Genomic DNA, 24,210 nt, shown 5'->3' with positions numbered 1-24,210 from the left:
CTCTCCAAATAATTTCGTGACTGGTCAAATTGTTATACTTCCTTGAACCTTAATTTCCTTGTCAAATTACACTAAAAATAATATTTGTGATACTGTGATGAAAATAAGTATGATATTGCATGTAGAAATTATTTCATTGTCTGCTAATCAGTTTTGCTGCCACATGCAGGGACCAGGTAGGGTGGGTCATTGGTGTTTGTGGCAAAGAAAGTGGGCCCAGGTGCCAAGAAATCTCATCACAGTTCACTTCCACTTTGGTGTGTTCAATTTACTATGTCAAGGTCTGGACCTTAGCCCTGCAGGCTCAATACAGAGGGGACAGATCTATTTCTTAGTGATAGACTTGTATATACAAGTGAATAAAACAGGAAAGAAAACAATACCAATGTTCTAATTTATAAAATGACATAATAATCAGTGAGAATTGAATATGAAGTAGAAGTTCTGTCATATTCTCTTCCTGGGAAGACTTTCATGAGACAGATGTTAATAATGCCATTTTAGGGGTGCCTGAGTGTCTCAGTCATTTGAGCATCTGATTGATTTCAACTCAGGTCAGGATGCCAGGGTTGAGGGATGGAGCCCCACATTGAGCCCTGCATAGAACTACACACTGAGCATGGAGCCTGCTTAAGATTCATTCTCTCTCTCTCTCTCTCTCTCTCTCTCTCTCTCTCTTTCTTTCTCTCTCTCTCTCTCTCTCCCTCTCCCTCTCCCTCCCTCTCCCTCTCCCTCTCCCTCCCTCTCCCTCTCCCTCCCTCTCCCTCTCCCTCCCTCTCCCTCTCCCCCTCCCCCACTCATGCACACACTCTCTCTCTCTAAAAAAAAGTTTTAAAGCACCAAATTTAAAGTACTAAATTAAAAACAGGAATTACATAAGTGTAACTGTATAGCATTATACACTGACCTGTTGAAAGCATCTAGAGAAGGTCTTGTCTTTTCTTGATTAAAGTTCCTACTCCTTGGATGGTAGTTAAGTGGTCATGGCCCAAAGCTCACCTATGTGATTCTCCCTTTCTAGTCTTTAGTGACTGATTAAACACCATTCTAAAAGTCCCATCTTTAATATGTTACTATAGTCAAGCAAGTTATAGTTAAACCCATTGGCTGGTGAGCCACTACCACTAGATCTTTGATTTCTCTGATATGATCAAGATGGCATTGATTCCACAGGTTTCTTCTCAAAGGAACATCTTATTTTCAGTTTCTTTCGGAGAAACTCATTTTGCTCTACCACCACCACCCCTGCACTCTCCCCTGTTAGCAAAAAGTTTTCATTTATACCCAGTGACACTATGAAATCCTAGGAAGCAGAATGAGACTAGAAGTGTTTCCAATAGAACTTTCTTCAATGATGGTAATATTCTATAATCTGTGTGGTACAGTACAGTAGCCACTAGCCATATGTAGCTATTGAGCCTTTCAAATGTAGCTAATATAACTGAAGAGCTGAATTTAAATTTCATTTGACTTTAATTTAAATATAAATAGTTACATAGAGCTAGTGGCTACCATGTTAGACACCAAAGGTAGAGTGGCATTTCCCAAACTCCCTGAATCAGAAAAGTGAGTAGGTCCCAGGCATTTGTGTTTTAGAGAAAAAGCTTTCTAGAGAATTCTGATGCACAGCCACCTTTGGAAACTTTTTAAGAGAAAGTAGAGAAGGCTAATCCTGCCCTCGATCTTTCTACCTGTTTGGCTTTGGACAAATAATTGATCTGATTTTCAGCTTCTTTCGTGTAGAAGGGAAACTTGCCTAAGGGTCATTATATGTGTTAGTTAAATTAATACTTGTAAAAAATTGTTAGGCTAAAATTCTTGGTGAGTCCTAAAGTTTCTAGCACAGAAGATGCTAAATAAATGACTGAATGAATGATTAAAACTATGGCAGGAGAAAATCTCTAATAACATATTTCTTAGTTGTTCATAAGGATCATCTAATAATAATACTTACAGCTGAAAATCATTAACCAATTATTAAATGTGACCTAATATGCTAAATACTTGTTTTACTCTGTGTGGTAGATATTTTACAGGTGTGGTGTGTAAGATTCAGAGATGTTAAATATTTTACCCAAAATTTTTTACCCAAGACTACATAGCTAACAAGTGGCTGGGAAGGGGATCAAATTCATATTTGAATCCAATATCCCATGTACTTGAACAATAAACTCTTCTTCAATTTCAAAATGGCAGTAGCTTTTCTTCCAGTGAAATTCTAAAGCAGAGCAATAGAAGAAGCAGCACTCAGGGCCTTCAACTGCTCATACCCTGAATGATTTGAAGTGGCCATCAAAGTGAAGAGACTGGGTGGATCAAAATCAGAGAGGTTTGACAGGAACCTCATGTAAGAGTGGAGTGGATTTGGGGGTGGGGCACCAGCAAGCTCTGGAGGGGAGTACCAGACTTAAAGAGGCTCCAAGCACCTGCTTACCTCAGCCCAAGGTAACTTCTCTACCCAATTCTTAGTTTTAGCTAAGATATCTGAAATATAATGCTGTGACACATTTTTTTCTCTGTATTTAAATTTTATTTTATTTTATTTTTTATTTTTTAAAATTTACATCCAAGTTAGTTAGCATATAGTGCAACAATGATTTCAGGAGTGGATTCCTTAGTGCCCCTTACCCATTTAGCCCATCCCCTCTCCCACGACCCCTCTAGTAACCCTCAGTTTGTTCTCCATATTTCAGAGTCTCTTCTGTTTTGTCCCCCTCCCTGTTTTTTTTTTTTTTTTTATAAATTTTTTTTTTTTAACGTTTATTTTATTTTCGGGACAGAGAGAGACAGAGCATGAACGGGGGAGGGGCAGAGAGAGAGGGAGACACAGAATCGGAAACAGGCTCCAGGCTCCGAGCCATCAGCCCAGAGCCCGACGCGGGGCTCGAACTCACGGACCGCGAGATCGTGACCTGGCTGAAGTCGGACGCTTAACCGACTGCGCCACCCAGGCGCCCCCCCCTCCCTGTTTTTATATTATTTTTGTTTCCCTTCCCTTATGTTCATCTGTTTTGTCTCTTAAAGTCCTCATATGAGGGAAGTCATATGATTTTTTTCTTTCTCTGACTAATTTCACTTAGCATAATACCCTCCAGTTCCATCCACGTAGTTGCAAATGGCAAGATTTCATTCTTTTTGATTGCCGACTAATACTCCATTGTGTGTGTGTGTGTGTGTGTGTGTGTGTGTGTGTGTGTGTGTGTGTGTATACACCACACCTTCTTTATCCCTTCATCCATTGATGGACATTTGGGCTCTTTCCATACTTTGGCTATTGTTGATAGTGCTGCTATAATGGGGGTGCATGTGTCCCTTTGAAACACCACACCTATATCCCATGGATAAATGCCTAGTAGTACAAATTTTCCAAAAGTCCAAATTTTCCTGAAGCTGAAACTCACAATTTTGACATAAGATTTTTTACGTAATTGGGTTTTGTTCCTTCTCAAAAATTTCCAGTGTCCTCTACCAGACTTCCTTTTCTGTTAAATACCACTTTACCATACATTATATATACACACATACGTTGTAAAATCTTGACCAGGTTTCTCTATGCTTAAGTAGCAGTTACAAGGGACTAACCCATCTAATCCTAACTTCTTGCCAGTCTCTACAGTAGAGGTGTAAAAACTAATTACTCAGTTTTCCATTCCTTCCACGGAGGAGTAATCATATCACAGTGGCCCGAGTGATAAAAATAGAAGTCTGGTTTAGATGCTCCCTTGGCCCTTTTATCCTTCATCACAATTTTACCCTTGGTGGTTGGAAGTGGAGAAGTCATCTTGAGAGAAGAGCCAGGGAATAGGAGATCTAGTGGTCTCACCCTTCTAACCCTTGGAACTAAGGTCAGCAAACCCCTGCCTCAGACATACTTGTTTTGAGGCTAAAAGCAGCCTTTTGTTGGAGCATCTGACTCTTGATTTTGGCTCAGGTCATGATCTTGGGGTTTCATGAGTTTGAGCCCCACATCCAGCTGTGTGCTGACAGTGAGGACCCTGCTTGGGATTCTCCCTCTCCCCCTTTCTCTTTATCCCTCCCCTACTTAAGCTGTCTCTGTCTCTGTCTCTAAAAATAAATAAATTTAAAAAATTAATAAAAAAATAAAATAAGCCTGTTTTTTCTCTGTAATAAGGTTTCTAATATGTACAGTTAAAAGGAACTCTAACCAATATAACTGGCTTTATAACATGAATTGGGGTATTTTTCTTTTTCAGTGATCTGTAATTACTGATCATTGTAATTATTCATATTTTTTTTTAAAAAAGAAAGAGCACACACATGAGCAGGAGATGGACAGAGGGAGAGGGAGAGCAAGGATCCCAAGCAGACTCCATGCTGTCAGTGTGGAGCTCAGTGTGGGGCTGGATCTCATGAATCTGAGCAGGTATCAAGAGTCAGTTGCTTAACCAACTGAGTCACCCAGCTGCCCCGGAATTATGTATATTTTAAAGTTAAGTCTTAGCTTTAGCTGTGAAACCATCTGATCCTATTGTCATTTATTTGTTTGTATGTTTGTTTGCTTGTTTGTTCATTTTGGGTGGTCTTTTTTTTTAAATTTTTATCTTTTAAAAAATTTCAGTAGAGTTGATAAACGATGTTACGTTAGCTACTAATGTACAACATAGTGTTTCCACAAGTTTATACATTGTGCTATGTTCACTGTAAGTGTACCTATCATCTGTCCCCATATGTAGCTATTACAATATCACTATGTTCTTATGCTGTTCCATTCATCCCTATGACTTATTCATCCAATAACTAGAAGCCTGTATCTCCCACTCCCTTTCACCCATTATCCATCCCCCCCACACCCCTGCCCTGGTAACTATCACTTTGTTCTCTGTATTTATAGTCTGATTCTGCTTTTTTGTTTATTCATTTGTTTTTGTTTTTTAGATTCCACTTATGAGTAAAATATTATGGTATTTGTCTTTGTCAGTCTGACATATTTCACTTAGCATAATACCCTCTAGGTCCATCCATGTTGTCTCAAATGGCACCATATCGTACTTTTGTATGGCTGCAAAATATTCCAGTGCGTGTGTGTGTGTGTGTGTGTGTGTGTGTGTGTGTGTACACACAGGACATCTTATCCATTTGTCTATTTTGTTTTAATTTTTATTTTTTTTTTTAATTTTTTTTTTCAACGTTTATTTATTTTTGGGACAGAGAGACACAGAGCATGAACTGGGGAGGGGCAGAGAGAGAGGGAGACACAGAATCGGAAGCAGGCTCCGGGCTCTGGGCCATCAGCCCAGAGCCTGACGCGGGGCTCGAACTCATGGACCGCGAGATCGTGACCTGGCTGAAGTCGGACGCTTAACCGACTGCGCCACCCAGGCGCCCCGTATTTTGTTTTAATTTTTAATGTTTATTTATTTTTGAGAGAGAGACAGAAAGAGACAGAGCATGAGCAGGGGAGGGGCAGAGAGAGGGAGACACTGAACTGGAATCAGACTTAGGCTTCATGCTGTCAGGACAAAGCCCTATGTGAGGCTCGAACTCACGAATTATGAGATCATGACCTGAGCCGAAGTTGGAGGCCCAACCAAGTGAGCCACCCAGGCACCCCCATTTGTCTATTGTTGGATATTTAAGTTGCTTCCATATCTTGGCTATTGTAAATAACAATGGATAAATATAGTGGTGCATATATTTTTGAGTTAGTGTTTTCACTTTCTTTGGATAAATACCCAATAGTGGGATCATATGGAATTTCTGTTTTTAGTGTTAAAAACTAAGCTTTCATACTGTTTTCCACCATGGTTGTACCCATTTGCATTCCCACCAACAGTGCAAGAGGGTTCCTTTTTCTTCACATTCTCACAAACATTTGTTATTGCTTGTGTTTTGACTTTAGTTATTCAGACAGGTATAAGGTGATATCTCATTGTGGTTTTGATTTGCATTTTCTGATGATTAGTGATATTGAGCATTTTTTTCTTCTGTCTATTGACCATCTTTAAGTCTCCTTTGGAAAAATGGCTATTCAGGTCCTTTGCCTATTCTATAATCAGATTGTTTGTTTTTCTGGTTTTGAGTTGTATAAGTTCTTTATATATTTTGGATATTAACCCCTTACCAGATATATCATTTGCAAATACCTTCTCCCATTTAGTAGGCTGCCTTTTCATTTTGTTAATGGTTTTCTTTGCTGTGCAATTTTTATGTAGTCCCAGTAGTTTATTTTTGCTTTTGTTTCCCTTGCCTTAGGAGACACATATAGAAAATCATTGATACAGCCAGCATCAGAGAAATTACTGCCTGCGTTCTCTTCTAGGGTTTTTATGGTTTCAGGTCTCACACTTAGATCTTTAATCCATTTTGATTTATTTTTGTGTCTGGTGTTAAAAGATAGTCCAGTGTCATTCTTTTACATGTAAGTGTCCAGTTTCCCCAGCACCATTTATTGAAGAGACTGTCTTTCGCCTGTCATATACACTTGCCTCTTTTGTCCTAGATTAACTGACCATATATCATGGATTTATTTTTGGGCTCTTTATTCTGTCTCACTGATCTATGTGTCTATTTTTGTGCCAGTACCATACTGTTTTGGTCACTATAGCTTTGTAGTACATCTTGAAATTTAGAATTGTGATCCAGAAATTGTGATCTAGAATGCATCTTTGTTTTTCTTCCCCAAGATTGCTTTGGTTATTTAGGGTCCTTTGTGGTTCCATAAAAATTTTAGGATTATTTGTTCTAGTTTTGTGAAAAATACTGTTTGTATTTTGATAGGGGTTTCATTGAATCCATAGGTTACTTTGGATTATATGGACATTTTAACAATATTAATTCTTCTAATACATGAGCATGGAATATCTTTCCATTTGTGTTGTCTTCAATTTCTTTCAGTGTTTTTAGTTTTCAGAGTACAGGTCTTTCACCTCTTTGGTTAAATTTGTTTGGGGTATTTTATTCTTTTTGGTGCAATTATAATTAGTGTTGTGTTTTTTCCTCTTACTTTCTCTTACTTTTTCTCTCTTTACTTTCTCTCTTACTTCATTATTAATGTATAGAAACACTACCTATTTCTGAGTATTAATTTTGTGTCCTGCAACTTTACTGAAATTATTTATTACTTCTAGTAGATTTTTAGTGGAGTCTTTAGGATTTTCTATGTATAGTATATCTGCAAATAGTGACAGTTTAACTTCTTTACCAATATGGATTACTCTTATTTATTTTTCTGAAAGCATTGCTGTGGCTAGAACTTCTAGTATTATGTTAAATAAAAGTGGTGAGAGTGAACACCTTGTCTTGTTCGTAATCTTAGAGAAAATGCTCTCAGTTTTTCACTGCTGTATATGATGTTAACTGTGGGTTTTCATATATAATTATGAATGAGGTATATTAAGGTATATTCCCTCTAACTCCACTTTGTTGAGAGTTTTTATCATGAATGATTGTTGCATTTTGTCAAATGCTTTCCCTACATCCATTGAGATGATCAAATGATTTACATCCTTTATTTTGTTGATATGATGTATCGCATTAGTTGTTTGCAAATATTGAATCATTCTTGCATCCCCAGAATAAATCCCACTTGATCTTTTCAGTGTATTGTATGTGGTTTGCTAACATTCTGTGAGAGTTTTTGCAGCTATGTTCATCAGGGATATTGGCCTGTAGTTTTCTTTTTTTGTTTTATCTTTGGTTTTTGTATCAGGATAATGCTGACTTTGTAGAATGTATTTGGAAGCTTTCCTACCTCTTCTATTTTTTGGAGTGGTTTGAGGAGAGTAGGTATTAGCTCTTTAAATGTTTGATAAAATTCAACTGTAAATCCATCTTGTCCTGAACTCCTATTTTTCTCATACCTTTTTCATACCAATTCAATTTTGTAATTTGTAATAGGTCTATTCAAATTTTCTATTTCTTCCTGGTTCAGTTTTGGAACATTGTATATTTCTGAGAATTTATCTATTTTCTTCTAGGTTGCCCAATTTGTTGGCATATAGTTTTTCATATTATTCTCTTACAATCCTTTGTATTTCTGTGGTATCAGTTGTCATTTGTCCTCTTGTATTTCTGATTTTGTTTGAGTTCTCTCTCTCTCTCTCTCTCTCTCTCTCTCTCTCTCTCTCTTTCATGAGTCTGGCTACAGGTTTACCAATTTTGTTGATCTTTTTAAAGCTCTGATTTCATTTTTTTTCCTATTGTTACTTAGTCATTTATTTTTGCTCTGACCTTTATTATTTCCTTCCTTCATTTCCTACCTTCTACTGACCTCAGGGCTATTGTCTTTTCTCTTTTTGGTAATTGGTTGATTCAAATTATGTATTGTTGTTGTTTTTGTTTTTATAACATACTCATTAAGAAGTTATCAATTTTTATAGATTTGAAATTTTTGCTGAAGAGTTGCACATAATATTCTTTTTCACAGCATCATGCTATTTATATATAAATTTATACACATTTGTATTTTATATAATTTAATAATACATTGCTTTGGCATATATACATATGTGGTTAAATTATTGTGAAAAGAAAAGAAAATATACAGAATAATCAGAGAAGCAATTAACATCAATGGAAGAGCAACTGCAGGTAAGCAGGAGAATGCAAGAAGTAGTAAACCGGGTCCTTAAAATTATTGATAATATTACATTTTTAAAATGAGTGGTTAGTAAAAATAAAATGAGTGGTTAGTACATATGTTTTGGTCTATTATACTTCATACTGTATATAAAATACAGTTTTATTTACATATGAATATTTCTTTTTTTTCATTTTTTAAATTTTATTTAAGTCCAAGGTAGTTAGCATATAGTGTAATAATGATTTCAGGAGTAGAATTTAGTGATTCATCACTTACATATAACACCCAGTGCTCATCCCAACAAGTGTCCTTCTTAATGCCCATTGCCCATTTAGCCCACACACCCAACATCCCACCAGCAACCCTCAGTTTGTTCTCTTTATTTTAGTTTTTCATGGTTTGTCTCCCTCTTTGTTTTTATCTCATTTTTGCTTCCCTTCCCCTATGTTCATCTGTTTTGTTTCTTAAATTCCACATATGCACGTAATATTCTTATTTACACTTTCCTCATTTTTATACTTCTAGATATATTTTTTTTCTTATTTCTAATTTTAACTGCTTTCACTCTTTCACTATTTTGCTTAGTTAAATCTTATCTATTGTCAAATGACAACTCTGGAATTTATTTTTCTAATGTATTTTCTATTAGTTTTAAGTATTATTAGTTCTTTTACCCTATTTACATTGTGCATAATTTTAATTGTTTTATCTTGTAAATTAGTGATATAAATATTAAATTTATTGACTTTTATATTTTATTCCTTAATAATGAAGACATTTAAGGTCTGTATGGTTTTCTATTAATTGTTTTAGTTTTTTCCCATAGTTTGGGTTTGGAGTATTCACATTTTGTCTTTTTATAAGAATTAGGTAATTTTAGGCTTTATTTCAATTATGGTCCAAAGATTATCTAAATATGTGCTAATTAATTCCAAGTACTTGTGACTTTATTTATCTTAATACATTGGCTTATTATCAGAGAGTACTTATAAAATCTTTACTTTTGGGAAAGCTGTGAAGATATACTTTGTAACAAAGCACATGACTATTTGCTAGTGATATATATATATACACATACATGTATATATATATTTGAAATGTATTCATTATTAATGAATACAAGGCAAAAATCAAGAAATTTAATATTTACATCACTAATTTGGAAGATAAAACATTAAAATCATGCAAAATGTAAATAGAGTAAAAGAATTAATAACTTTTTTAAGTGTGGAGCCCAATATGGGGCTTGAACTCACTACCCTGAGGTCAAGACCTGAGTTGAGATCAAGAGTTGGATGCTTAACTGACTGAGTCACTCAGGTGCACCAAGAATTAATAACTTTTAAAACTAATGAAATAGAAAATATATTAGAAAAATGAATTCCAGAGTTATCATTTGAATTTAAGACTTAACTAAGCAAAACGGTGAAAGAGAAAAAGCAGTTAAAATTAGAAATGAGAGGGGGACCTCTGGGTGGCTGAGTTGGTTATGTGACCAACTTCGGCTCAGGTCATGATCTCACAGTTTTGAGTTGGAGCCCCGTGTTGGGCTCTGTGCTGATAACTCAGAGCCTGGAACCTGCCTCAGATTGTGTGTCTCCCTCTCTCTCTGCCCCTCCCCTTCCTCATGCTTTGTCTCTTGGAAATAAATAAAAATTAAAAAAAATATTTAAAAACTTAGAAATGAGAAAAAAATGTATCTGGGGGTATGAAAATGAGGACAATGAATATAAGAATATTATGTGCAACTCTTTGGCAAAAAAACCATCAGATCTAGAAAACTGATAATCTCCTAACAAATATGCTACAAAAATAACCAAAAAATCAATAAATAAATGGTACTTGAATCAACCAATTATCAAAAGGAGAATGGAAAGATAATGTTTAAAAGAAAAATAGACCCAAAAGCAGAACAAATTACTTTTAAAATGATTTTTTTGACTACCTTGGAGTATATTAAAATCTCACATAGTATTAATCTCTCTACTTTTGACTGAGTGAATAAAATTAGTTATTAGATTATGTTAAGGGATGATTATTTATTACACTGTCATGATTAGTTACCCAATTTTATTGAATCATTTTTTACTACTAACTCATAGAGCTTTGTAAACATCTTTGGGCTAACTTTTGAGACTCAATAAATTAGAAGAAATACAAAATTTTATTATGTATTTCATATTTGTCATCTTATAAGCACATTTTCATATAACTTATTAGGCAATCTAAGCCTCTAGAAATTGTGATTTATTTTATTTCAAATGATATGTCATATTTCTTCATTTCTAGAGCTTCACTTCTCTTTTCATGGATTCTTTGCTTTGACTTAGACATTCAGTCACTCTGTTTATTGAATAATCTATCAACTTTAAAACTAATATATTTCTTTCTTATAAAGAGAAAAAAATACTAGCATCTCTATTAAAATATCATTTAGAAGAGCCAAGTGTAATTTAAAATTTAGTTTTAAAATTTTTAATGGTCTCCATTCCATAATTTCCATCCAAACCACTTCTGTAGCTAGAACACAAGTTGTTGCCAATTTGGTTTGCATATGTATTCTTCCAATTGCTAATTTCCAGATCTTCAGATATATTATTTAATCCTCTTTGATATTTATATGTTGACAAGAAATAAATTTAAAGTTTATTGGAAAAAGATGACTACAGTAACTTACCAATTACTGCATCATCTAGAGATACTTTTATTTGGAGACAGTGCCAATTAAAAACATCTGGAAATTTTCAAAATCATGGCTCACACTCCAGTCTCTTTTAATATTACAGTGAACCATCTGCATAGAGATTTAATACAGTTTTCAAAGTTTTCAAAAACCCAACTTTTCTCAGCCACAAATAATAAAATGAGCTGTATTATTTCAGATAATGTTCCTTCTAGTGCAGAAGACCAACCTAAGCCATAAAAATAACTTCAAAGTCATGAGTTTTACATTTTTTTAAATGTTCATTTATTTTTTTTTTAATTTTTTTTTTCAACGTTTATGTATTTTTGGGACAGAGAGAGACAGAGCATGAACGGGGGAGGGGCAGAGAGAGAGGGAGACACAGAATCGGAAACAGGCTCCAGGCTCTGAGCCATCAGCCCAGAGCCTGACGCGGGGCTCGAACTCCCGGACCGCGAGATCGTGACCTGGCTGAAGTCGGACGGTTAACCGACTGCGCCACCCAGGCGCCCCTAAATGTTCATTTATTTTGAGAGAGAGAGAGAGAGAGAGCAGAGGAGGGGCTGACAGAGAGAGAGGGAGAGAGAGAATCCCAAGCATGAAACATTAGATCGTGAACTGAGCCAAAACCAAGAGTTGGTCGCTTAACTGACTGAGCCACCCAGGTGCCCCTTTGAATTTTACATTAAAATAATGTATTTTACATTATTTTACATTAAAATAATGTATTTTAAATTCTTAAAATAATTCAAATAGTTGAAACATTGTTGATGATAACTGAATTTTTAAAAACATTTTTGAAATATAATATTTCAAACACATACAGAAACACATACAGAAAGGTGCATAGATTATAGCTCTGTAAATTATCACCGAAGAATGCCTGTTATTGTTATATTTTTGAAAGACTTTCCTTTATCTTCCATATTAAACAGAAACTTTAGTCTCATTGTATCCTTGAAATCTTCTTCCTTATTTCTCTATAGCATTTATTGCCATCTCACATAGAATATATTTCCTTTTTTGTGTGTGTGGATTCTTAACATAGCCACCTAAGTCTACCTGCTTCTACCTTTGTACTAAGTTGGTTCTTAGTCTCTCAAAGTTTCAGTACTAAAATGGCCACACTGCTTTTTTTTTCTTAACTGAGGTTCTTTCCTGTAGAAGTAATTATAACAGTAATAGTAATTGTGGTAAGCAGCAATATTAATTAATAATAAAGTTATAATGTAGTTATTTATGCTGATTGTCTTAGGATGCCACAGAGACCACTGGAGATTTGGATTCCCATCATGGTAGCATCTGTAAAACACTCAGCACTGTCTTCCAGGTGGCCTAAGTCCTGATTAGTTGCAAGTCTGCTCTGAGGATGGTTTATGAAACTCACTGTCCTTTAGATGAAGCATTAGTTTGTCATTATCCTTGAATTGTGTTGTGACTAATAATTCTTAGTTTAGATTGATTCTTCTGAATCTGTAAGGAAGAAGAAAATAGCATTAATAATGGACTGTAGTCTAGACATTTTTCTGATACTGTGCAAAAGTCAGAAAAGACTGGAATGTCTTGTGATGTGGAAGAGAGTACAAAATAAATAACTTACATTTGAGGAAATAGAAACTAAATGATTATTTCAATCAAAAATATGAGTGACTAATCCTAGTAACATAAAGGTTGGATACAAATGACACTCAAAAGTTTTATCAGTAATAGTTGAAAGTGCTACAAAAATAGTTGAAAGTGCTAATCATTTACTATTTCTATGAGAATGACACTTAAAAATGTTCTGTTTAAAATTTGTGGTTCAAATAAAGAATATGTGCAGTTATTAATGAGGAAGAAGAATTTAAAAGAACATGAATCAATTTCACATAATAAAGCAATCAAAAACTGAAATTTTGAAAAGATTCTTAATCATAGAGTGTCTAAAAATCTTACTGGAGAAGATCTTCAAGACACCTACCCCCTTTTGGAACTTTTTTGTCAGTCTGAGAGGTTCTATAAGACATCGTCTTACATATTTTTGATGTCTTAACAAAGGATCTGACAACCCTACCTTAATTTTGATCTTTGGAGCTCATTTCTTAAATTCAGAATAATTTGACATCTGGAGAAGGTGGGAATTAAATAGTTATATTTTTGAACCCAACAAGTGCTGGTTTCTTTAGATTTATTTTTTTTTTTCTTTTGCTTATCTCTCTCCTGTCACATTTATTATGCAGTGAGAGAAAGCCAGGTGGCACTTTCAATAGTCTTCCTGGAAATCTCCTCCGGTATGTCATCAAGTGTATTAGGTGTGTATCTTGTTTTCTTCACTGCAGGTGATTGTTTTGCGGAACTTTTCACTAATAAGTAACAAGGTTCCCCTTTCCTCCAACTGCTACTAAAATGTTACTTGTTTTCTTCAAGCCTTCGCTTACGGCCTCCTCAAAACTGCTGGATCTGCTAATACTTTTTTTGAGGCCTTCTGGTTTTCACACACTGCATAGTCCCAAAGTCAATGATAGCTGTTTTAGCCTTTTGTGATAGTAATACACAACTTCAGGTACCAAAATCTCTCTGGTTACTCCTTTGCTTCACAGAAAACCCAGCCTAGTGACATAAAGCAAACACTATTTTATTATACTCATGGATTCTGTAGGTTAGAAAGTCATAAATACTACTGTGGGAACAGGTTGTTTCTCCTCTGTGATGTCTGGAGCCTCAGATAGGAAGATTCAATGGCTAGGAATGATTTAGTAACTGAGATCTGAAATCATTTCAATGTTTGCTCATTCACATGCATGGTGGATTTTCCTGGCTATCTACTGGGACTTCATACCTACATACGAACCCCTAAAAATGACTACTCTGTATGACTGATTAGGCTTTCTCATGCATAGTGACTGAATTCTAGGAGTGAGAGTCCCAAGAGAGTCAGGAGGAAACTGTATCACCTGTTTTGACCTAGCTTCAGAGGTCATACAGCATCACTTAGCTGGCATATACCCAACCAGTTCTAAGAGGACAGAACATAAGTCTCATCTATCTATGGTAGGAATGTCATGTAGGAAAAGCATGCATGGTAGGAAATAATTTTGTGGCTGACTTTGGAAAATACAACCATCAATAATAGTGTTTCCAAAACAATTTTACCATAATTTTAACAATTGAATCAGATCAGAATCCATTAGAAAGAGATGGCATACATAAATTATAAATTTTGAGGGGTATCTGGGTGGCTCAGTGGGTTATATGCCTGACTATTGATTTCAGCTGAGGTCATTTTCTCAGGGTTATGGGATCAAGCCCTGTGTTGGGCTCTGCACTGCAGGCAGGGAGCCTGTTTCAGATTCTCTCTCTTTCTCTCTCTCTGCCCCTTTCTGCTCTTGCTCTCTCTCTCTCTCTCAAAAATAAACAAACTTTAAAAAATAATTATAAATTTTGAGAAGAGTTTACATGTGTGAGAAGGTTATAGTGATAATTTCGAAGCACAAAACTATTACCACTCTTAAGTTTGAAACTTCATACCTAGTTTTGAATTATGCTATATTCATTATTTCATGTCCTGTTCCTTTTTTCAGCAATCTGTTTGTAATATTCATCCATGTTCTTGCATATAGCTTAGGTTCATTTTCATCATTGTATTGAATTCTCTTTTAGGATTACACCACAATTTATTTATCCATTCTCCTATTGAGAGACTTGTTTTCTAGCTTTGGCCATGATGCTCTAAACATTCTTGAACATGTATCCTAGTGCACACAATGCATGGATTTTCTAGGATATATATCTTGAGTAGAATAGCTGCATCATAGATCATGTGCATCTTAAACTTTTAACTTGATAATGCCCAACCATTTTCCAGTGTAATTGAATTAATTGCAATACCACTAATAGTAAATATGAATATCATTTGGTTAACATCCTTGATAACACTTAGTATTGTCAGACTTTCCCATTTTTGTCTATCTGCCACTCTGGTGTTAGTGGGTGTGGTTTCACTTTTCCTGATTATTAATGATATTACCCATTTTTTAATATTCATTGACCATTTGGATTTCCTGTTAATAGAAGTAATAGTTCAAGTTTTATGCCTAATATTCTTTTGAGTTTCCTCTTTTATTCTTATTGTTTTTTCAGAAGTTTTTATATATTCTGGTGCAAACACTTTGCTAGGTATATGTGATACACATACCTTTTCCTTTTTTTTCACTTTCCTTAAGATGTCAGTCTTTTATCAAATGGTTAATATTTTCTTTGCATAAGCAGTTTTTCCATAATACTAGGTGATGATATTTTCTCATGTGATCTTCTTAAAGCCTTATAGGTTTTCTTTTTTATCTTGGTCTACAACCTACCTGAAGTTAATGTTTTTGTTCTATGTTTGGGAAACATCCAATTTTATTTGTTTCCCTATGAATACTCAATTAACCAAAGCCTTTATTGAAAAATATGTCTTTTCTCCATTTTTAAGTAAAATATCTCACATTTGTTGTAACAATTGATATACTTGCTTTTATTCTTTCCATTTTACATTATGTTCATCACATTAGTTTTTCTTCTTATTCATTTTCTTTATTTTGTTTTGGTTTTAGTCAGTTTTTATTCAACATTTCTCCCTTTTTATTAGTGAATATTTATATTCTTCCAAGACATTGTGTTTACTCTTCATTTCCTGAAACTCAGACATCTATATCTATCTGTATTTATAAATCTATATATTCAGTATAATATGAAAACAAAACACCAAATATTTTACATCTCTATATTTCCTGTTTCTCTTGCTTTATTTTACATTGTATTAAGATAAACATTTTAGTGTATTTTATTTTCCTAACCCTTAGATTACTATAGGATAAGAAGTTTAGAAAGTTTTAAGATTTCTTGATAGTCTTCTACTTCCTGAAAACCTATATTTGTTAAGATAATTTAGAATATCTAATCACAGGTGACTATCAGGTTTTCCTTTACAATATGACTGTATAAGCTGAAGAGCTCTTGTTTAGAATTTTCATTATACCTTCACACACTATCATTATCCATTTACAAACATATATAGATGGAGGTTAGGAATGGGAGAGAGATTGAATCATTGCTAACCAGTTCAGTTTCTCCCATCTTGATTCTCTGATAAATTTCATTTCTTGATTTGTTAGAATCCTTTCAGGAATATTTTTATCAAATACATATGTTCTCCAAATATTTGAATATCTAGAAATTATTTCCTTTTTTCTTGACAGATAAATAATATTTGATTGCATATAAGAGTCTACTGTAGGGGCGCCTGGGTGGCGCAGTCGGTTAAGCATCCGACTTCAGCCAGGTCACGATCTCGCGGTCCGTGAGTTCGAGCCCCGCGTCAGGCTCTGGGCTGATGGCTCAGAGCCTGGAGCCTGTTTCCGATTCTGTGTCTCCCTCTCTCTCTGCCCCTCCCCCGTTCATGCTCTGTCTCTCTCTGTCCCAAAAAAATAAATAAAAACGTTGAAAAAAAAAAAAAAAAAAAAAAAAGAGTCTACTGTAGTAGTCCTGGGGTGCCTGGCTGGCTCTGACAGTAGAGCATGCAACTCTTGATCTCAGGATTATGAGTTTGAGCCCCATGTTGGGTATAGAGATTACTTAACAATGAACTCAAAAAATAAAGAGTCTAGTGTAGTTCTTTTCCCTATTATCTGTAGCTGTCATTCTTTATCTTTTAGATTTCTATTATTTTAGATTAAATGTCTGGTATGACTCTAATATTTTATTAAAATTTATTTTTCTGTCAGGAATCTTTCAAATTTTAAACATTATTTTAATCTTTTAAAAAAGTCTTTATCTTGGGGCTCCTGGGTGGCTCAGTCTGTTAAGCATCTGACTTCATAATCTCAGATCATGATCTCATAGTTCCTGACTTTGAGCCCGTTGTTGGGCTCTGAGCTAATAGCTCAGACCCTGGATCCTGCTTCAGATTCTGTGTCTCCCTCTCTCTCTCTGCCCCTCCCCTGCTCACACTCTGTCTTCTCTCTCTGAAAAATAAACATTAAAAAAAAAGTCTTTATCTTAAAAAAAAAGTCTTTATATTTAGTGTTCATGTGTTTTATCGGGACATGTCTACGTTGATAACTTTGTTTTCTTCATCTTGCCTGAATGTGGAGAGGACTTGAAATTAGGAGATTTAAATGTTTTTATTTTTTAACGTTTATTTTTGAGAGAGAGAAAGAGTGTTGTGTGCAAGTGGGGGAGGGGAAGAGAGAGAGGGAATGAATCCCAAGTAGGCTCTGCCTGTCAGCACAGAGCATGAACCTTCAGATGATGAGCTGAGCCAAAATCAAGAGTGGGATACTCAACTGACTGAGCCACAGAGGCACACAAATTTAAATGTTTTTAAATTCACAGAGATTTTCTTCTGTCATTTGTTAACCATTGCCTCCCTTATGCTAGATCCTTTCTCTTCTATAAGTCCCATTGTTAGCAAGTAAAAGCCCCTGGCTTTTTCTTCTGAGTCCTTTATCATTTCTTCCATTATCTTCATTTCCATATATTTTGTTATATGTTTGGTCATATATTTCTCCTTGTTCTTCCAAAATACTAATAACCATCTCAAGAGTGTGTGCCTTTTCTTTTTATTCCCCTGACACATTTTCAAATTTGAAGATTATATATATGTATATGGACATGTATTTTTTTTCTTTTTTTTACCTCACATACTTGCGTTTTTCCTTTCCATTTTTTGTTTTTTGTGTGAATATTTATTTATTTATTTATTTATTTATTTATTTATTACTTATTTTTGAGTGTGTGAGAGAGAGAGTGCAAGCAGGGAAGAGGGGCAGAGGAAGAGAGAGAGAGAGAATCCCAAGTAGGCTCCGCACTCAGCATGGAGCCTGACATGGGTCTTGATCCCCATGGCTCTGGGATCATGACCTGAGCCAAAATCAAGAATCAGAAACTTTCCACCACAATATGACAAGGATCTTCTTTTCTTCAGTTTCCAATAACATATTCCTCATATTCTTGTGATCCCTCACCAGCAATATCTTTAATGCTCATATTTCTACCAACAGTCTGCTTATAATGATTTATGTGTGCACTAAGACAATATAAGTTTTCTGTTCACTTTTCACTTCATTCTGAGTTTTCACTAGCAGAGTTGTTAATGTCCACATTTATATTAACAGTCTTTTTTTTTTTTAATTTTTTTTTTAACGTTTATTTATTTTTCAGACAGAGACAGAGCATGAACGGGGGAGGGTGAGAGAGAGAAGGAGACACAGAATCCGAAACAGGCTCCAGGCTCTGAGCAGTCAGCACAGAGCCCGACGCGGGGCTGGAACTCATGGACCGCGAGATCATGACCTGAGCTGAAGTCGGACGCTTAGCGACTGAGCCACCCAGGCGCCCCATTATATTAACAGTCTATTAAAGGCAATCTAGACTTTGCTATATGCTCCTCAGAATTCTTTCATCTTCTGCCCAATTCCTAAATGCTTGCACATTTTAGGTATTCACATAGCACCATCTCACTTCCATGCACCAAAATCTGTATTAGTTTCTTACTGCTACTGTAACAAAAGGACACAAATTTGTTGACTTAATATAAAGGTATTATCTTATAGTTATAGAGGTCAGGAATCTCAAATAGCTTTCACTTGACTAAAATCATGGTGTTAGCAGGGCTGTATTCTTCTGGATACTCTAGGAGGAATCTATCTCCTGGCCTTTCACAGCTTTAGAGACCTCCTAATTTTTTTGGCTTATTGCCCCTTCCTTCATCTTCAAAGTCAGCCAGGTATAACAGCTCCAAACTCTCTGACTCTGCCTCTCCTGCCTCCCTTGTGATTATGTTGGACATACCTGGATGATTCAAGATGATCCTTCTATCTCAAGATCCTAAACTTAACCACACATGGCAAGTTCCTTTTCCTTTGTCAGGTCAAGTAACATGGCATAGTCAGGGTTATCCACAGAAACAAAACCAAAAGACATAGATATATAGATATATAGATATATTCCCTCTTCACTGGAGAAGGTCATTTTTTTTTTCCTATTAAGGTCTTCAACTGATTGAATGAAACCCACCCACATTATAGAGGGTATTCTAAGTCTAATTATTTAAATGTCTATCTCATGTAAAAAAAAAATAATACCTCTACAAAAATGTATAGAATAATGTTTTGTCAAATATCTGGCCTAGTTGACCCATAAAATTAGCCATCACAACTAGAAATAGGTTTCAGGGATTAGTAGTTGAACATCTTTGCAGGGCCATTATTCTGCCTACCACAGTGAAGATCTAAAAATGTGAATAATGAAAGGAGTAAAATAAGACAGACATGACAGGGAGGGGAGTACAGATGTATAGAATTGTAAGCATGTCAAATACAAAACATAATTTTCAATAGTGGGAAGGTGTGGGGGGATAGATGGGAACTCATATATCAAAAAATGTGGCAAGAGACAAAGCTATAGAGGTGGCCATAAGCCAACCTATAGAATAAGGGGTCAGTCTTCATTAAAGGCCTTGATTCTTACCCTTAAATGAACTGTGATGTATGGATAGTGAATGAGACAACCCAGTGAGTCACTGATGAGTTTTAAGTAGGAAATGATGAGATTATCATTATAAAAAGTAAGACTACTCTGGAACCAGTGTGAAGGCCTGATTTCCAAGGAGAAGCACTGGAGGGAAGGGAAAAATAAACAATGAAACTGAAAAACCACTGCAACAGTGGCATTGAAGGGAAGGAGTTTAAGGCATAATAAGACTTGGTGATGGATAAGTTATAGATGGTAAATGGTAAGAATATGCCTTTAAGCATTTGGAAGATTATGTTCATGTCTAAGACAGAAATGTGATTTAACAATTGAATGTATGAATAGAAGACATGTAGGCATTAGGCAACGTTTTCTTAGAGTGATGATGATATTTGATTATATTCTAAGAAAATGTCATGGTGGAAATGGTAGGGACTTCCCATTATGAAGACTCTCAAGGAAATTTCAAAGACTCTATAGGTAAGATGCTTTTTTGGTAGCACCAAAGTAGAGTGGAAAAGGAGGGTTTAATGAGGATCCTAAGAATGAAGTGGAAGCAGTGGAAGTCTTCCAACTTAGAGATAAAATGAGGTGGAAACTCCATCATTTACTAGCTACTATTTGTCTTAGGCAAATATTTATATATAATTTTTAAAAATCTTAATGACTCAACTGTTATTAAGCATGGTATCAAGCTTCAGCAAAAAAGTTTGCATGCATTTGTCATTTAATGTCTGTGTATATGTACTGTCAGTATTATCATATTAAAGTTGAAATTATTGCAGCTTAGAAAGCTAAAACATCTTACCCCCAGTCACATAGTGGAGAAGTAAGAATATAAACAGACCTCCCGGACTCTAATATCTATTCTCTTAAGGAAAGATCTCTCTTTACTGACAAGATACTTAGTATAATGGGCCAAATAGCAGCTATGGTGTAATGTATAAGAAGCACAGCCAAGAGACTCAGGGGTGCATCTTCAAACAGCCAATGTGTGACCTTGAGCAAATCTTTACTCTCAAATTAGATCAAATATCTAATATGCAATACTAGATGTAACATAAAATCTATGTAATATCTAATGTAATGTAATATCTAATATGCAAATTAGATATGTATTTTCCATCCACTGATTTACTATTCAGTATGACAAATTGTTTACCCTTTTATGACTATTCCTTTTACCATTCCCCTCTGTGGGATTGAGGCTCAGATTCCCCTTCTTTCTGGCTCACATTCTATATTTTACCTGGTAGACAGTGAACACTGAGTCTGTAGTATGATTTGTTTTTCAAACTAGTAGACTACAAGACCTCTAAAGTTCATTATATATCATAAAGTCTAGTAATGTGCTGCATTTGACAATGTTTTCACTTTTTTTCCGAAGTGTAAATGTATGTAGCTGTGAAAGAGAAATGTTATTTACTGAGACACCTTTGAAGGTGCATTTTATTTTGTACAAAGGAGAAGTCCCACTCAAAAAAAATAAGACTAGGTGGAATTTCTTCTCTGTGGGAGAGATTAAAGAAATGCTAAAGTGCATTAAAGACAATGGAATGCAAACAATATAGATTGGTTACAGAACTTTGAGACATCTTCACAGTCTGGAATTTGTTACAGAAAGTGGATAAAAAGAAATTAGAACTTCCTGAAGTGAACACAGAAAAAGTAATTTGACATTCACAAAACTCTTCAGTCCTGAATCTCCCCCAAAATAATTATTTTACTTAGAAATTTAATTTAATTTAACAACAGCTGTTAGTAACATGGAAATAGCTGGTGGGCTTTTAAAAGTAAGCACTGAGATACAGAAAGCTATTATATAAGGGCATCACAGTCTGTGACAAACTGAGAAGCAATATCTTCCTTCAACAGAAGTGTGTGACAAGGCTTGAGACTTTTAAAACAAGTAAAGTTACTTATAATTGGGAAATTGCCTGTTTCACACAGTCCATCAGACACTCACATGGCTGTACTTAATGGAAGATGCTGATGACAAGCCACAAAGGTGTCACTTGGGTGACATTCCATTTAAAGTCACCCCCAAACAGACAGCGTGAGCTTTCCAAGGGGAGGCATAACCATTGGGCTGGAAGCAGGCAGGATTATAGTGCAGAACCTAACAATACAGGAGAGAGTTCTCCAGCCCAGTGACTTGGGGAATGGGGCTCAAGTGGGTAAGTAGTGTCATTACTGCTTGCACATGGATTTTGTGTCCCTCTTCCAATACCTCTCTAAGCCCTGTCTACTCCCTGGAGAAAGAATGAAGAATATGGAAGCAGTGTGTACTTCTGTTTGATGGAGAATATACCTAAGTGAAAATGAGGAGTGTAAAGGAAAACAAAAGTTCTTGTTAAATGGCATCAAAAGCAGATTAGAAAGGAGAGCAAACCATATATGTGGCCTCTCACAGTGAGACCTCCATTCTGTCTAATGAGGGAATTGCCTTAGATAATGTCAAACTCAGCTCTAGAAGTTTATTTCTCTGTATTCATAATTGCTTATTTTAGTTGGAGAGATGGATTTAAGGGATAAAACAAGAGAAAATATATAGGCATTGGCAGGTCCTTTTAAGAAATAAAAGAGAAAACTGACCTAAGTTGATTATGTTGACTGGTGATAACGTGACATGGTACCTACTGACTGACTCTTGAATCCACTTCCCTTCATCTTTGATCAGTGGCCTGTCACTATTCATGTCTCAATCATTACAAACAACTCCATGGATTTCCCTCCCTCTATTTTTATCCTATTCCAATTTATTTCTACACTTCAACCAGAGGGATATTTCCCAAAATGCAAATCTGCTCAAGTCATTCCTTTGCTTACACATCATTAATTGTTCACTGTTGGCCTCAAAATAAAATCCAAATGCTTTAGCATATTGTACAAACATTTTGCAATATGACCTGTGGGAGTGTTCCCCGTGGCAGGACTAAAGAGAAAGCCAACAAAAACTGGGAATCGTGTTTATCTGAAGTACTCTCAGAAATGTTGTCAAGAGAGAGAACAGTGAAGGATGTGCTTAGAAATCAGCAGAAATGCCTTGCATCAAATATGAATGTTTGAGGTGGAAGTCCTGCCCCAGAAGTGGAGCCAAGCAGGCCAAGGTTACACCTGAATAACAGTGGACCCTGAAAGACGCAGCCCTGCCGCAAGATGTGCTGTTCTTCGTGTGTGAACGGGGCCACTTCTTCTTAGTCCTTGGGCTGTTCTGCACGGTCCAGAGCATCATCTGGGCCTCCCTAGCATAGCTGCCTTGGCCCGACTCCTGCTCCAGGCACTGCCTGCAGATACAGACTTCCCAGACTGTGGCCATTGGACCTGCACTCCATGCCCTGGTGCTGCAGCCTGGCAGTCCACTGTGGCACCATCAGGACCCTGGTACTTGGCGCTGGTCTTCTCTTCTCCCTTTATTCTGTGAGTTCAGTGATGCTACAGGCTAGAGGGTTCACCACTGATGGTTCCTTTGAACCAGGTATCCTGCATGGTCCATCGTGGTGAAGTCTATGCCATGTTGTCTCTGAAGATCAAAGGCCAGCACTTCTACTAACTCTTGGGCAAAGCTGGACATTTCCCCAACATGATACCCTGACAACACTGTGGGTGCCTACTGCAGCTTGTGAAGAAACCACCTTGGGTTACTTACCCCTCCTAGAGGGGAACAAAAGCAGAACCTTGGTGATGGGGTGATGACCAAGGTCACACAAGGGGCCCCAAAGTTCATTAACGGCAAATAAAAGAGCAGTCACCCCCCACCCCAAAACAACAAGAACAAACAAACAAAAACAAATATGAAGAGTTGAGGACAAAAGCATGAGGACAGGAAATAAATTAGAAAGGTCTGAAGCACAACATACAGAACTGGTACAAAGAATGGGTAGCAAGGAAGCTTCAGGAGGACATTTGTGTAAAGTGAGGACAGAGCTCTTCATTTACTCTGTGGTGTAACAGAGTGAGAGTGTAAGGGAGGTGGAATGACTCCACACTGCCTCCCTTTCCAACCTCAACTCCTGGAAGTTGACCTCTCCTGTGCTATCCTCTTTGAGTAAAAGAGAATACTGAAAAATGCTCTGTACTGTTTCACATGACTTTATAATTCCAAATTAGCACAGTAACTTTTGTCCCAGTAAAAACTTAACATTTGCCGAATTGAATTGACTTAAATTGAATCCTTCATAGTGAAATATTCTCTTCATTCCACAATGAGAGGCTCACACTGCCTCCACTGTAGTGGAATAGGCTTTCTTTTCTCCTGCCTGACAAACTCTTTTTCAATCTTTGAGACATGACATCGATTTCAAAAACTGAATGGGCCCTTCTATCAGAGCTATTCTTTCTCTGTGTCTCCACAGGACCTTATACATATCTAAGAAATATTACATACTGCATACCAGTGTTATTTGCTAATGTGACTGTCTCCACACTGTAACATAAGTTTCTGGAGGTTAGGGATGTGCCTTACTGGATACACTAAATGTATGAGAACGAG

The 24,210-nt window shown here is 36.0% G+C and overlaps 1 long non-coding RNA gene and 1 pseudogene across 2 annotated transcripts in view; both read left to right on the top strand.

The window, feature by feature from the left end:
• The window catches only part of LOC147576805 (uncharacterized), a 168,877-nt gene that overhangs the window by 25,907 nt on the left and 118,760 nt on the right, over window positions 1-24,210 (top strand). The gene's annotated exons all lie outside the window — the stretch shown is intronic.
• On the top strand, window positions 20,144-23,575 carry LOC112865770 (transmembrane protein 223 pseudogene; annotated as a pseudogene).

Source organism: Puma concolor, chromosome D1, assembly GCF_028749965.1.
Source record: "Puma concolor isolate L17-30 chromosome D1, mPumCon1.1.hap2, whole genome shotgun sequence".
Lineage (NCBI taxonomy): Eukaryota > Metazoa > Chordata > Mammalia > Carnivora > Felidae > Puma > Puma concolor.
Note: the sequence above shows the minus strand (reverse complement) of the source record. Positions and strands in the feature narration are given on the sequence as shown.